Here is a 12,355-nt window from a genome sequence, read left to right as displayed (position 1 = left end):
TTTTCAGCATCCGTTATTGATGAGAGAGAGACATTTAGCATCACATTTTTTAAAAAAAAAAGAAGCTTTAGAATAGGACTTATATTGTCTCTGGAAAAATCTGTGGGAGAGATTATTTTTGGGCCTGATTATTTTTTTAACTAAAATTTTATTGTTTAGGAAAATTTGCCTCCATGGAAGGATTTAAAATGAGCTATTACAAGGAACAATGAGGAAAGTTTGGAAAGTATCTTAATTTGATTTGAATCCACCAAGTATGATTTTTAAATTGCGGTCAGTATAATAAGTTCTCTGTTTTTACCAACAATAGTCTCAGCAAACAGGTGGGATTCAACTCTGTATTCAAATGCTAAAATTAAGACATCTACATGGAAGTGAGGTTTCTAAGACCCATTATGATCAAAAGATATGTAATCAATAAAAAGTTATTCTGCTGACCAAATGAAGGTATGTGGGGTGAACTGAATTGCTCTCTAGGCTCCACTGACTAGATTTCTTTGACCGTAATGGGAGCTTAGACACATAAATGTAGGGCACTTTATCTGGAGCTAAATCCCTCTTATTAAGACCTTGCAGAACTGCTTAAATCCTGCAGGGCATCTGTAAAAAGAGGAGAGGGGTAAATGCACATCGGAGTAGTCGTGGTAGATTGCTATCCATGTCTTTGCTAAGGTTTTGCCCTTCCTATCCAGACCATCTTACTCTAATGCGGCATTGAGAGGGATAGCTACTAACTCCTATTTTGAGTTAACTTTTCTCTGTTACTTTATATTTTATGTTATCTGGTAAAGTCTCAGGGCATACAGGATCTTGTTTTCTCTCCTCTTCTGTAAGAGTTGTGCTATGGCTATTGTTTGCCTTAAACAAAGCTGTCTTATTTTGTGAACCTCAGCTTTGTATCTCTAAAGCTCAGCGTATCCCAATTTCAGTGGATGTCTTAATGTGTATCCTCAGAGGAGCTGTGGTACATAGACATTACCACTGATCCTGCCTCTTCTGCAGAAAGCAATGTTCATTTTCCTTCCCTTACAGAGCTCCTTTGTGGTTTGAGTGTTGTGGTGCAGGGAACAAAGCAGTAGAGAGCTAAGCGAAATATCAGATGAACTGTACCTCCCGCCTTTCTTAAAGTTCACAGTTTAGAGGAAGAAAAATAGGATTATTTTTCAATCAAATGAATAATCTTTCTTGCTTATCCAGGGATATGTGTCTCAGTTTTCTGAAGATCAGGTAGAGCACATATGGCAGCATGCTCTCAATGCAAAATCATGACCGTCAGCCCTTAGGGAGATTCTGCTGTAACTGGGCTTCTAAGGTTGGAGAGTTGAAAATGTTTGGATCCTGGCTACTGCAAATATGCACAGAGAGGAGGAGACAGGATTTGATTGAAACAGCCGATTAACTTGCCCCGGGACAGCCCTCATGTATCACAAAGCATGTTTATCTCTGCTGACACCTCTTTTAGTCAGATTTATTCAGATTACCAGCCTTGCCTTTTGACATGTCACAGTGAAGTTATTTTTTTCAAAGGAGAAGAGTCCAAAAAGCACCAGGAGTAAGCAACAGTGACTTCATCTATGGTTATTCATACATCTTTTCACAGAGAATTTTCAATGCCTCACACTTGTTTGAGTTTACACGAATCTGAGTTTATGCAACTCAAGATAATAGATATGCTGGGTTACTTAAAAAAGCTCCTTTGTGAAAACATCCTAAACACACCAGCTGAAAACATCATCTTAAAATTAAATCTGTGAGTTCCCTCTGGTTATCAAAGGCAGTTTTAGTTTTTGATGGGTGGACCTGTTGTGCCCTGAAGTTGTAAGAGCAGTATTTTGTTAAATATCAGGAAGAAGGCTTAAAATCTAATGATTCGGCAAGGCTTTGGCAAAGTTTCTTTCTCCTTTTGATACAGACATCTTGGTGCAAAAGTCATGCTGCACTAAAAAACATTGCTGCTTCTTTGTGTTACCATGTTCCTTCTTTGTTGTTTGACCTTTTGCTGCTGTTGGCTCACAAGGGATGAATACAGTGAGACAAGATGAAAGTGCTGAGGCAAGTGTGCAGTTGAAGCTGAGACATGACTGCAGTGTCAGCTTCTTGCCTGATACAGAGATGGACACTCTTCTTTTGGGGTGGAGTTGTTTTCAGTTGAGGTGTACTTTAAGGGCTGGGTATATTTAAACATCAGATATTCTTGCCTTTTAGTTGGTTCAGCATCCTGATGGATGATCCTGGTAATATTTTCCATAAATGGATATGTATATTTATATGACTATCCAATGGGAGTTTAATTCTCCATATTCTTCTGGAAGGAACTCTGAATGTTTTTAGTGAGTTTAGTTTAGGTTACTGAGTTTGCTCTTTCTTGTATTCAGTCCTGTTAGATACTCCTTTAGTTTCAGTATAGTTTACTTAGGAGTTATAATTGTGCTTTAAATGAACTCAAACAGCATCATGTCACATACAAAAATATTTTGGGAAATAATCATAAAAGGTTGTGGTTAGTGGGATGTTAGCAGAATTTAGACTCTAAAGTCCAAAACTATGAAACTGTCAGTTGCTGCTTAACTTAGCTCCACAGACACTTAGGTTTTCAACTTGAAAGTTACTCAGAAACTCCTTGCTCATGCTTAGACACACCTCATCACTTAAAGTACAGATATCCTTTTTCAGGAAGAAGAGAAGGGCTTTCACTATGATCTAATCACTAGGTTATAGACTTAAGTACTTGCTTTCTGTCTCTTCATCCACTGAATTTTGAATTTTCTGCTATGAATCAGACAAATTCAATGGGAATAGCAGACTGCTTTCTTGTCCTTTCCAGAGATTTTCACATACTTAGATGATATGTGGGGATTAATCCCTCAGAGTAAAGGAGGTATTTGAACTTGTGTCTGTCATCATCCTGAATGACTAGCTGTAGCCTAAAATCAGAGGGGAGGGGTAGCATTTTCTCTTCCTGCTTTATTTTCTAGGACAAAACTAACCTCTTTTAAAAGTATTTGAGTAGCTGCTTTCATCAGAGGGGACAGGAGAAGGATCAGGTGGAGGGTGATAGTTTCTGTTATCACTGAGTCATCAAGAAGGGCAGCATGTCAGACTCACCTCTGTCCTCACCTTTTCATATTGGCTAATTTGTGGGGGCACATCCTAGACAGCCAGAGTTCAGTGCATCTCATTCAGAAATGCCGAAATCTGCTTGTTTGGTGTACAGAAAACTGAGAACCCCAGATTCTGTATTCTGGATTTTACTGTTGGACTGGGTGATCAACTAAGAACTCGGTGATCAGTACGGGAGTTAGATCTGTGTTTTAGAGTTTTTTGTATGCGTAAATCTTACTTCTAAAAAAGCCCTTGTGAATTTAATAATTCTTAAAGACACCAGTAGTTTAAACTTAAATCTTAATCAAAGAGCTATGATCTCTTTTTCTTGGCATTGCTGGAAGAGTTAAGAGCATGTTTTCCAGAGTTCTGTAGGGAGGTATTACTTAAGTGTTTCAGATAATTGTTGTTTTTTAAAATCTACAATGATACTTTGCACTCAAATAGCTTCTAATGTAAGAAGCCAGTGATAATGACGAATGATCTTTATATAATTGTTCACACATTACCTTTTTATTTTGCTATCAATAGTTATGCTTGCTGTTATATGTAAAACATGAAAATATATTTCCTAAAAGAAGCTTCTGTCATTCAGAAAAAATCTAAAAGAATAATAATGTTTCACTGTGTTTCTCTGAGGAACTATTTATTCATGAATATGAATTATATTTATATGAAATTGTCAGAAGACTTCAAGGACTAATAGGAAAAAAAAACATTATTAGGTAGATGGTAAGTTTCAGTGAAGAGCAAGAAGGGAAGAGATTCTTGCCTCAGCATAAGGACCTTAAATCCTAGAAAGAGATATTTTATAAAAATGTGATGCTTTTTCACAAAGAGGAGATGTTATATTTTAGGGATTTTTTGACAGTTTTTAAATTATTTTTCAGGCTCATTAAATAAAATATGTGAAATGGGCATTAAGACAGAAAATTTTTGATGTAGCCTTCAAGTACCCTGCTTGCTCCCTCGTGAAACCATAAAAAGGAGCTGAGAGAACATTGGAATGAACCAAAAGAAAAATTCAGTGCACCTCTTTATCTCTATTCTTCCACATGCAGAGGAAGCACACTTCCCCGCAGTATCCAGACTAATTTATGGAAAGCAATTTTAGAGGCTCATATAAACTGTGAAAGTCTGTCTTCACCACAATTCTTGCAAAAAGGACCAGTAACAAAACCAACTGGGAGTAATTACCTGTGGACATTCCATATGAGTTTGTTTGTAAACCTTTCCGTAGAAACCAGTACTGTTAAGGTGAATTAATCCCTCCTTTATCTTCGCTTAAGTGTCAATTAGTGTAAAAGAAGGTCCACTATTTGCCAGCTGATGATAGTAATTGTTGTTTCCTGCTCAATTTGTCTGCTGTGGCAATGAGTACTCAAAATACTCCTTGAAGCGTTTGTGTGTGCTCTTACTGCAGGCAGTGTGCCTTGCTTCTTTCAAAATGGGTTTGGAAGACTGCCTGCTTTCTGTACCAGAGCACTGCACTTTAAAGCTTGCACTTTACAGATGTAGACCAGAAGATGGAAGCGGGGCTAAACACTAAGGAAAAAAAAAAGAAAAGAAAAGAAAAAAAAAGAAATAAAAAAGAAATTGACTGGAAAAACTTGAATTTCAGAAAGATTCTAATTTCAAACTCTGACTTCTCATATGCACCAGATGCGATCATAGAAACCCCTGTGAATAATGAAGGCTGCTGAAACTCATTTTGTGACAGTGGGTGATGGGCCCTGGGAACAATCGCCTTAAAACTCAACACGGCTCAGTGTGAGTAGATAAAGGTCAAGCCACGAGTTCTAATAAAGGGTCAGTTTGACGAAAGGATTTAGAAACTTGACCACCAAATCACAAACCCCAGTCTAAAATGTAAGGTCCCACACTTCTGTTTAGCTGCCATTTACCACTAAATGTTAAATATTTTATCCTTATAATGTTCACTGGAATAAGAAGTGGTACTGAGGTTCACCCCAGCAAGGAAAGTTTCTTATTTGCTGAATTAGGAATTATTATTGTTCTCTTGCTTTGGCTAGGTAAATGGTTAATTGTCCAAAGCAAGGTGGACCAACTGCCAAAAAAGAAATAGCTTTCACTCAGTCTTCTCTCCCCATCTCATGGCATACAGGATCTTGTGATCATCTACTGTTTGGGCATTCTGCTCAAAAATTTGGTTGAGTACTTTTGATCGCAGTTCAGGCCTTCCTCTTCCTGGGCCAGCACTCTTGTCACTGAGGTGCTGGTTAGGATGTATGAGGGAAGAAACAGCAGCTGTGATTTATGATGTGACATGGAGATGGGCACCCTACAGTGGAAGAAGAAGTCATGGCTACAACTTAAAACTTGAGGGAGGCATGTCCTTGAAATGTAGGGTAAGGGAACTCAAGTCTTAAGCAGGACTGCTGAATTAGATCCTCAAATTTGCTTTAACATTTGCACATGCTTGTTATAAGAAAACACTTGGGTTTGCATTTATAGCACCCTATCCTCTAGAGATAAGTGTTACCAGATAATAACATTGTCTAAATAGAGCACCTTAAGCAGAATGCTGATGTAGTTTCCTGAGCTTCATTTTAGATTTATGACAGAAAATACAACACTTCTCTTTGGCTGTGTTTACTTGCATTTATTCTTTTATTCCTTTGTCAAATGTTCAAGATTGAAGAGTAATCTCTTACAAATATAAAGTGTGTCTCTATATAATGCACCAAAGAAAGGCACTTAGACTTCTCCACTTTTCTTTTGTATTTGTTGCTTTAGAAAGCAGAATGATGCTGGGATGAGCTTTCCTTTTTGTATGGCTTGCCAGCTCTTGGGCTGAGAAAGGAGGTGAACTAGTGCAGCCTTGTTCCTGTGCTAACCATTTTTGAATGATTTGAGCTTGATAAAGGGATGCCTTGCACGAGGACAGACTTTTCCTGGCTTTTCTGAAAGGGCTGTCTACCTGTTCAGCTTATTTCTTTGAAGCCAGTACTAGGGACAACATGTAGTAATCTTTGTTGGTGACACATGACAAAGTATTTCACTGGACCGTGAAGTGTATTGTGTGCATTCAGAGTGCCATTAGATATTTGTGTTGTGAATGACTACAAACCTACATAGATTCTGTTCAGTGAATTATTAAGCCTCTTTATCAAATGCATCACAGAGTCAGCTAACTACACATCCTCTCTGACTCAGAGTTTTCACATTTGTATAGGAGGGATAATGGCATTGTTTATAACAGAATGAAAAGTGGTAAGTATATCTTATATTTGTTATTTACATATTTTAAGCAACATAAAAACTAAAACTTGAAAGAAACATCTTCTTCTGATTTTTCTGGGTTTTGTTCTATCTTCCTTCTTTTCCATTTCCTGTTCATTTATAAATAACTTGCAGTTACTGAAAAAGAGCATAAAAGATGACAAAGACTCTCAAACACCATGGATTTATACAAAAAAAAATTATTTTTATATGAGAAAAAGGGAAAATTTAAGCAAATACATTCCCCAACGTTTCATTTACAAAAAAAACCCACAAATAGTGGGAAGAATATGACTTCAAGTGAAGCCTTAAGACTTGACTGTTTTATAAACACTTGTAAGTTCTAATCAATTAATGATTGCAAGAGATAGTCAAAGTAAGAGACAATATATAGGAAGCTGACATTTAATTTGTCACTAAGATTCTGGAAACTAGCAGCCACTGGTGATAGGAAGGTGTGCTGTTGGGGTACATTGACATTTAGAGTGAAGAGAAAATTTGTCTTTTTTTCTTCCCTGTTGACTGTAGAAATGATGGTTCATAAGAAAGTATTTCAGCTGTTTTAGAAAACTCTTTCTTTCTTTGATTTCTTTCTTCTGTGAAATATCTGTAGTCTGTTAAGTTGAGATATCTTATAGTGTCTGAACTGTGAGTTTGATGTTGCCTTTTCTTGGAAGGCTTAAGAGAGTGAAGAAGCGCATGCATTTGTGCCTGAGGTAAATGGGAGCAAGCGTGGGGAATGCAATGGAAAGTGGTGATTAAGAAGATGGATAGGGTCATACCTGCATGTGTCTTATTTGTGTTTTTTTTTTTTCCAGTCTTTTTGTAAGATTTCAGGGGCTTGAAATGATAGAACAGTAGTATCTGTATTAGCCTTATTTTTGCCTGTTTTGGGTATGCTATCTTTTGTGTCATATTTAGATAACGGAACTCTTCCTTTCATGGATGCCATTATCTTTATGTACTATAAATCATTTAATCAGAAAGAAAGCTATGAGACCAATTTGGCTTTGATATAACTGGAGTAAGTAAGGTATAATTCCACTGAAAACAGTGGAGTTGCATTGCGCAACAAGGAATTAAGGAAAGGTTTGTCAGTTATCTTCACCTGAGGGGACAGATTCTGTCTGGTATTTTGACTTACTTAAACTGCAAGTTCTGAGGAATAAAGATCTTCATTTTGCTATAACTCTGTGGAGCGCCAGGGCAAAGAGCCATAGTCCCACTGAATGGGGCTGCCTGTGAGAAGGGAAAATAGCAACAGGAAGCCCTTTACCTACCCTGTGATGCTTGTGGCCACACCACCTTGTGCTGTAGCTGTATTAGGGCCCACAGGTTTGGGAGGTGTTGTAGGAGCCAAGCTTGATTGTGTACTGGCACACAGCGATAGCAAATGCTGCAGGAAATGGACGATAGATGCAATGGATGGCCTGTTTTTTGGCAGGATTGGCACTGCACCAGTGCTTCCAAAGGAGCTTGGGGGCACTTGCATTATTAAGGGTGCAGCTGCCCTAATAGGACAGAAGAAAATGAGTTCCTGACTCATTAATGATTCAGTGAATCCAGATGCAAAACAAAGTCTTAGACTTCTAGAATAAACTGTTACTAAATTCCCATCATTTTATTTCAATGCAACATGCTGTTGTTCTTCACTTCCTGTCGAAGTGTTTATATACTGCCAGATAATATCTTAGCTCTCTTTTGGAAGCTAGTATATTTTACTGAGGAGCTAAAGCATCCATTCTATCTTTTATGTGCCTCAGAAGGGTATTATGAAGTTCAATTAACATTTGAGAAGTGTTCTGCAATCCTCAGATGACATATACTGTGGAAACACACAAAAACACACAAATAGGTTATTAACTATTGCATACATATTTTTTCATGCCTATATATCTTTCATCAAGTTACTCTTGGATAAAAGTGTCCTTTTTTTGGTTAGAAGGCCACTTGAACTTGTGCAGTGGTACTAATCGAATACAGTATAAGCGGATGTGAGAATTTTTACTCATTGAAATTGCTCACAGTTGAAGGTCGAGTGACAAATCATTGTTGAAGAATTCATTCATATGAAGATCTTAAAGAATTCTCAGTCCTGCAACTTTCAAGAACCTACAAAGTCAGTGTGAAAACGAGCATAAAAGCAATGAAGTCTAAAAGGCAGGAACCATGATCCTGCCAGTGTGAAGATTTTGCCTGCCAGGCATGACCATCTCTTCAGGCTTTGCACCACTTCTGAGGTCAAGTAGAGTAAGCACAGTAATTAAAAAATGAATTTGAGAGTTCAGATCATCACTCTGTTTGCCCTTCGGTACAGCGGATTGCAGGAGGATGGATTGCCAAAACCCTGAAGTTTCATTAGTCCTGGAATGAATCATTTGCACAGAAGAAAGGCTGAAGTCAGGCTGCCCTCTTTGCATGAATAAAGGCTTTTTATATACGAGTATGGTGAAGCTGGTTTCAGAGCACCCAGTGATTCATTTTTTCCAATAGTCCACTTGATCGGTCAGGTGGCCTTTCTGATGGAGCTCTTGAAATGCAAGCACCCAGGAGAACATTGTACCGTCAAATACGATTCGGGACTACAGCACAAGTGCAAAATAAAATCTAAGCAAATGCATAAGAAGGACTGTAATACAGAAGAGTTAATAGCAGCTGAGGATCTGACTCTAATAATGACTCAGTAGGCCACTGAGGTTATTTCTTCCCTTCCAGGTCCTTCTAGGAGAGTTTTACTTTGTACTGGAATATCGTAAGGATGCAGCAACTTATAGTATCACTTTTCTTATTGCACCTGTTGGTATTCCAGCCCAGCTGTGATAAGATTTGCATTCTGTCAGGCATTGAAGAAAGTGTCCCAGTTTTGCAGAGTGTACAAGAGGGACAGAAAACAGAGCTACAGTGAGGAGAAATATCAGTTAGTGGTAAAGCTAGAAGTACATTTAATTTTGTGTGAGAGGAATTTCTCCCACCTAAGGAAATGCCTGTCTCTCTGTTGACTGTGTCCACAGTAGATTGTGCTAGACATTGAAGTCCCTAACACATGTGCCCCTGTTAAGTGTCCAGCTATAAGTAAAATGAATGCACACTTCAGTTTCATTAAACCCCATGTGATAGCTTGCCCGTGAGACCATGCCACGTCCCATATTGCCCTGGGAGAAGCTGAAATCATTTTGGCCATTCTGTATTACCTTAATCATGTCCCTTAGTACTAGGCTGCTTGTCTTTTTACATGAGGTTTTCAGGGCTGAGACGGCAAAATCTAGACTTATGTTTATCCGACTCTTTCCTTACGTGGCATTGTAAGGACCAGATCTTTTTGCACTACTGTGTGTAAACAGATATATTGGTAGAAACAAATGGATTTGTACCTTTTCAAGACAGCTGGTACAGTATTCTCTAGAATTCATTTTATATTTGGCTTAGTTTTTTCTGTAAGTTTGTGGTATAATAGGGTACAAACTTCTTCCTTTGCGATACTCTGGTACTTGTTATCAGAGGTTTAGGGAGAGGGAAAGGGATGCAGATAAGCTAAAACAACTGAGGAAGTGGTTTCAGTCTCTTTGTGTGGGGCTGAGAAAGGAGCAAGGGAGTTAACTTGGTGTCCCTTGCTAAGTTGTGCTGAAAAAAGGAGTTATTTGCTACTCCTCGCTTCTGCTTCCAGACACCAGCACATGTACAAAGGTGTTGGACCCTGACCTGGGGATGGTTACACTCTCAATCTAGTAAGGAGCTGCTGGGTATAGCAACATGCACTCAGATACCAAGCTTAACCCTCACTGGAGCCTGGGGTGCCCACTGTATCACCTACCTCTTCTCACAGGTACACTTGGGATGTGCCAGGGCTGATTCCTAGGTTGGTATATGTTGCCCTACATTTTCCTCAGAACTTTTTTCTGCAAGTGGCACTAAAAAGTAAACCAAAATATATTAAACACCTTAGCCACCATCAGATTTAGTGGATTTAATTTTCAGTACCTTCTCATTATAAATATCTTAATTTTTTTTTTCTTACTGATTTGAGCTTCTGTTTGGGGATTGACAATATTGGAGTAGCTTTATGAAGCATTAGAGACTTTAACTTCTGTAAGCCAGAAGGGTGCTATTAAAACAACCTGGTACCTCCTTTTTAAAGGATCTGCTCATTCCACATGGTGGATATTTGTGTGGCAGAGGGATTGAGGCATCATTCCCAAAAACTTGCGTAATTCCAGTTGTCCTAGGAAACAGATTTGTGCCCTGCAGTTGGAAGCCATCCATTTTTTAAAAAGAGCAGAGTTTTTCTTTAAAATAGTCCCAAAATTTTGTTTAAAGATGTATAGATATGGGTATCATCAACGTTCACTTTTTAAGATGTTCTTTAATATAAAGATGGACCCATATTTCTTTTTTCCCCTTAACTTCCAACTCCAACGAAGTCCACCAAATTTGTGAGGTTTATTTCTAGCACTAGGAGTAGTGCTAGAGAGGGGGAAGGAGGAAAAGGAGAAAGGTCTACCTTTGAAGAGACATATCACGTATGCAATATGTGACTTTCCTTATATGGTCTTCCAGAGGGAAAAAAAAAGATCAACTCTTTGGCCTTCCATTGAAATCTCTGTCTGGAAGGACACTGTAAAGGAAGTCAGGTGTCAATATTACAAACCAAATCTGGGGAGACTAGAAAACAAGTGGCCTATTCTGATATAGCTAAGTATGTCCTGAACAACTCCACAAGTGGAGAGCACAAGCTGCCTCTTCTGTCTGGCCTTCTGGGTTAGCTTTGGCCAAAAAGTTTACTTTTTTTACACTACCTTTTCTACTTATGTCCAAGCAAGACTGGTTAGGATGTAATTTACATGTCCAGCAGCTAAAAGGCAGTTCAATTTTAAATCACCTCATAGTGCAAATTGCATTAATTTACTTTCACTTGCATCGTGTTCTGTCTCCTAATGTTACCTAGTCCCATGAGGATTTCCCAAGCCCACAGAGAATTCCTTTCTGAGATGCGCAGAGTAAAAATTCCTTCTTTTACAGTTTTTGAAATCTGCTTTCATTCCAATTATATATGAAATCTGACATTTTTTAATTTGCTGAGAAAGAATTTCTGGACAAAAGTAATTTCACACAGAGCAAATGGTTTTATTTTCAAAAGATGTTCCTTTTTTTTGTTCTGTGTTTTATTATTAGTAAATTATCTCATGTAATTTTAAAATGAAAAATGGAAGTCGAAACCAGTTTGCCCCAAAGTAATGGAACACCATGGGAAGTTTTAGTATTCTCAGAACTGCCAGTTTAGTTATTAAGGTCTTTTGACTCTCTCCCTTCATCTCTGTGATGTTCACCATGTTGCTCCTGTGCATGGAGTGGTCTTTTCACTCTGCGTAATTGTATTTCTCGGTGTTTAAGTCCCTGTTGCTTTTCCTATTACATTCAAAGGACTGGAACGACATTAATTAACCAAATGAACAAAATCTCCAAGTTTATGACCTTCTCTAGAGCAGATCCAGAAGGTCCCTTCTCCTCTGGCTTTTAGGAACACATTAGGACAGAAGGTACCTTCTCTGTGTCCCAAGGCAGCAGAATTTAGCATACATTTAGCTATAAACAGTTATCTGCTTAAAAGTTTTGTGAAGTGTGGGCTGCTGAACTTGAGTTACAGGGCTCACTCCTGAAATATTCTAGCCTTTCTCCATGACCAGTCTAGAGAGGGTGAAATTCAGTTGCCTAATCATTGGCGTTTATTGCCATTTAAGATACTTTATATAGTGTCCCCCTAGCCTCCTGTTGTCTCTTCAGGAAGACTTGTGTCATTGCAGCCACATGCAGGATACTCTAGAGCCCTTTCAGTATCAGAGTGCTGTCCTTAATATATATTTAAAGTAAATCATATCAGTAGTTTCACTGAATTCAATGTTAAGCAGATGCTGAATTTAATCACATGCTAATATGTTTCTGCAGAACTCAGTCCTTTGAAGGATCAAGGCTGTGCTTAATTGGGAAAGCCAGAACAGCATTTATGGCTAACCAA

This window comes from Apteryx mantelli, chromosome 3, assembly GCF_036417845.1.
Source record: "Apteryx mantelli isolate bAptMan1 chromosome 3, bAptMan1.hap1, whole genome shotgun sequence".
NCBI lineage: Eukaryota > Metazoa > Chordata > Aves > Apterygiformes > Apterygidae > Apteryx > Apteryx mantelli.
Note: the sequence above shows the minus strand (reverse complement) of the source record.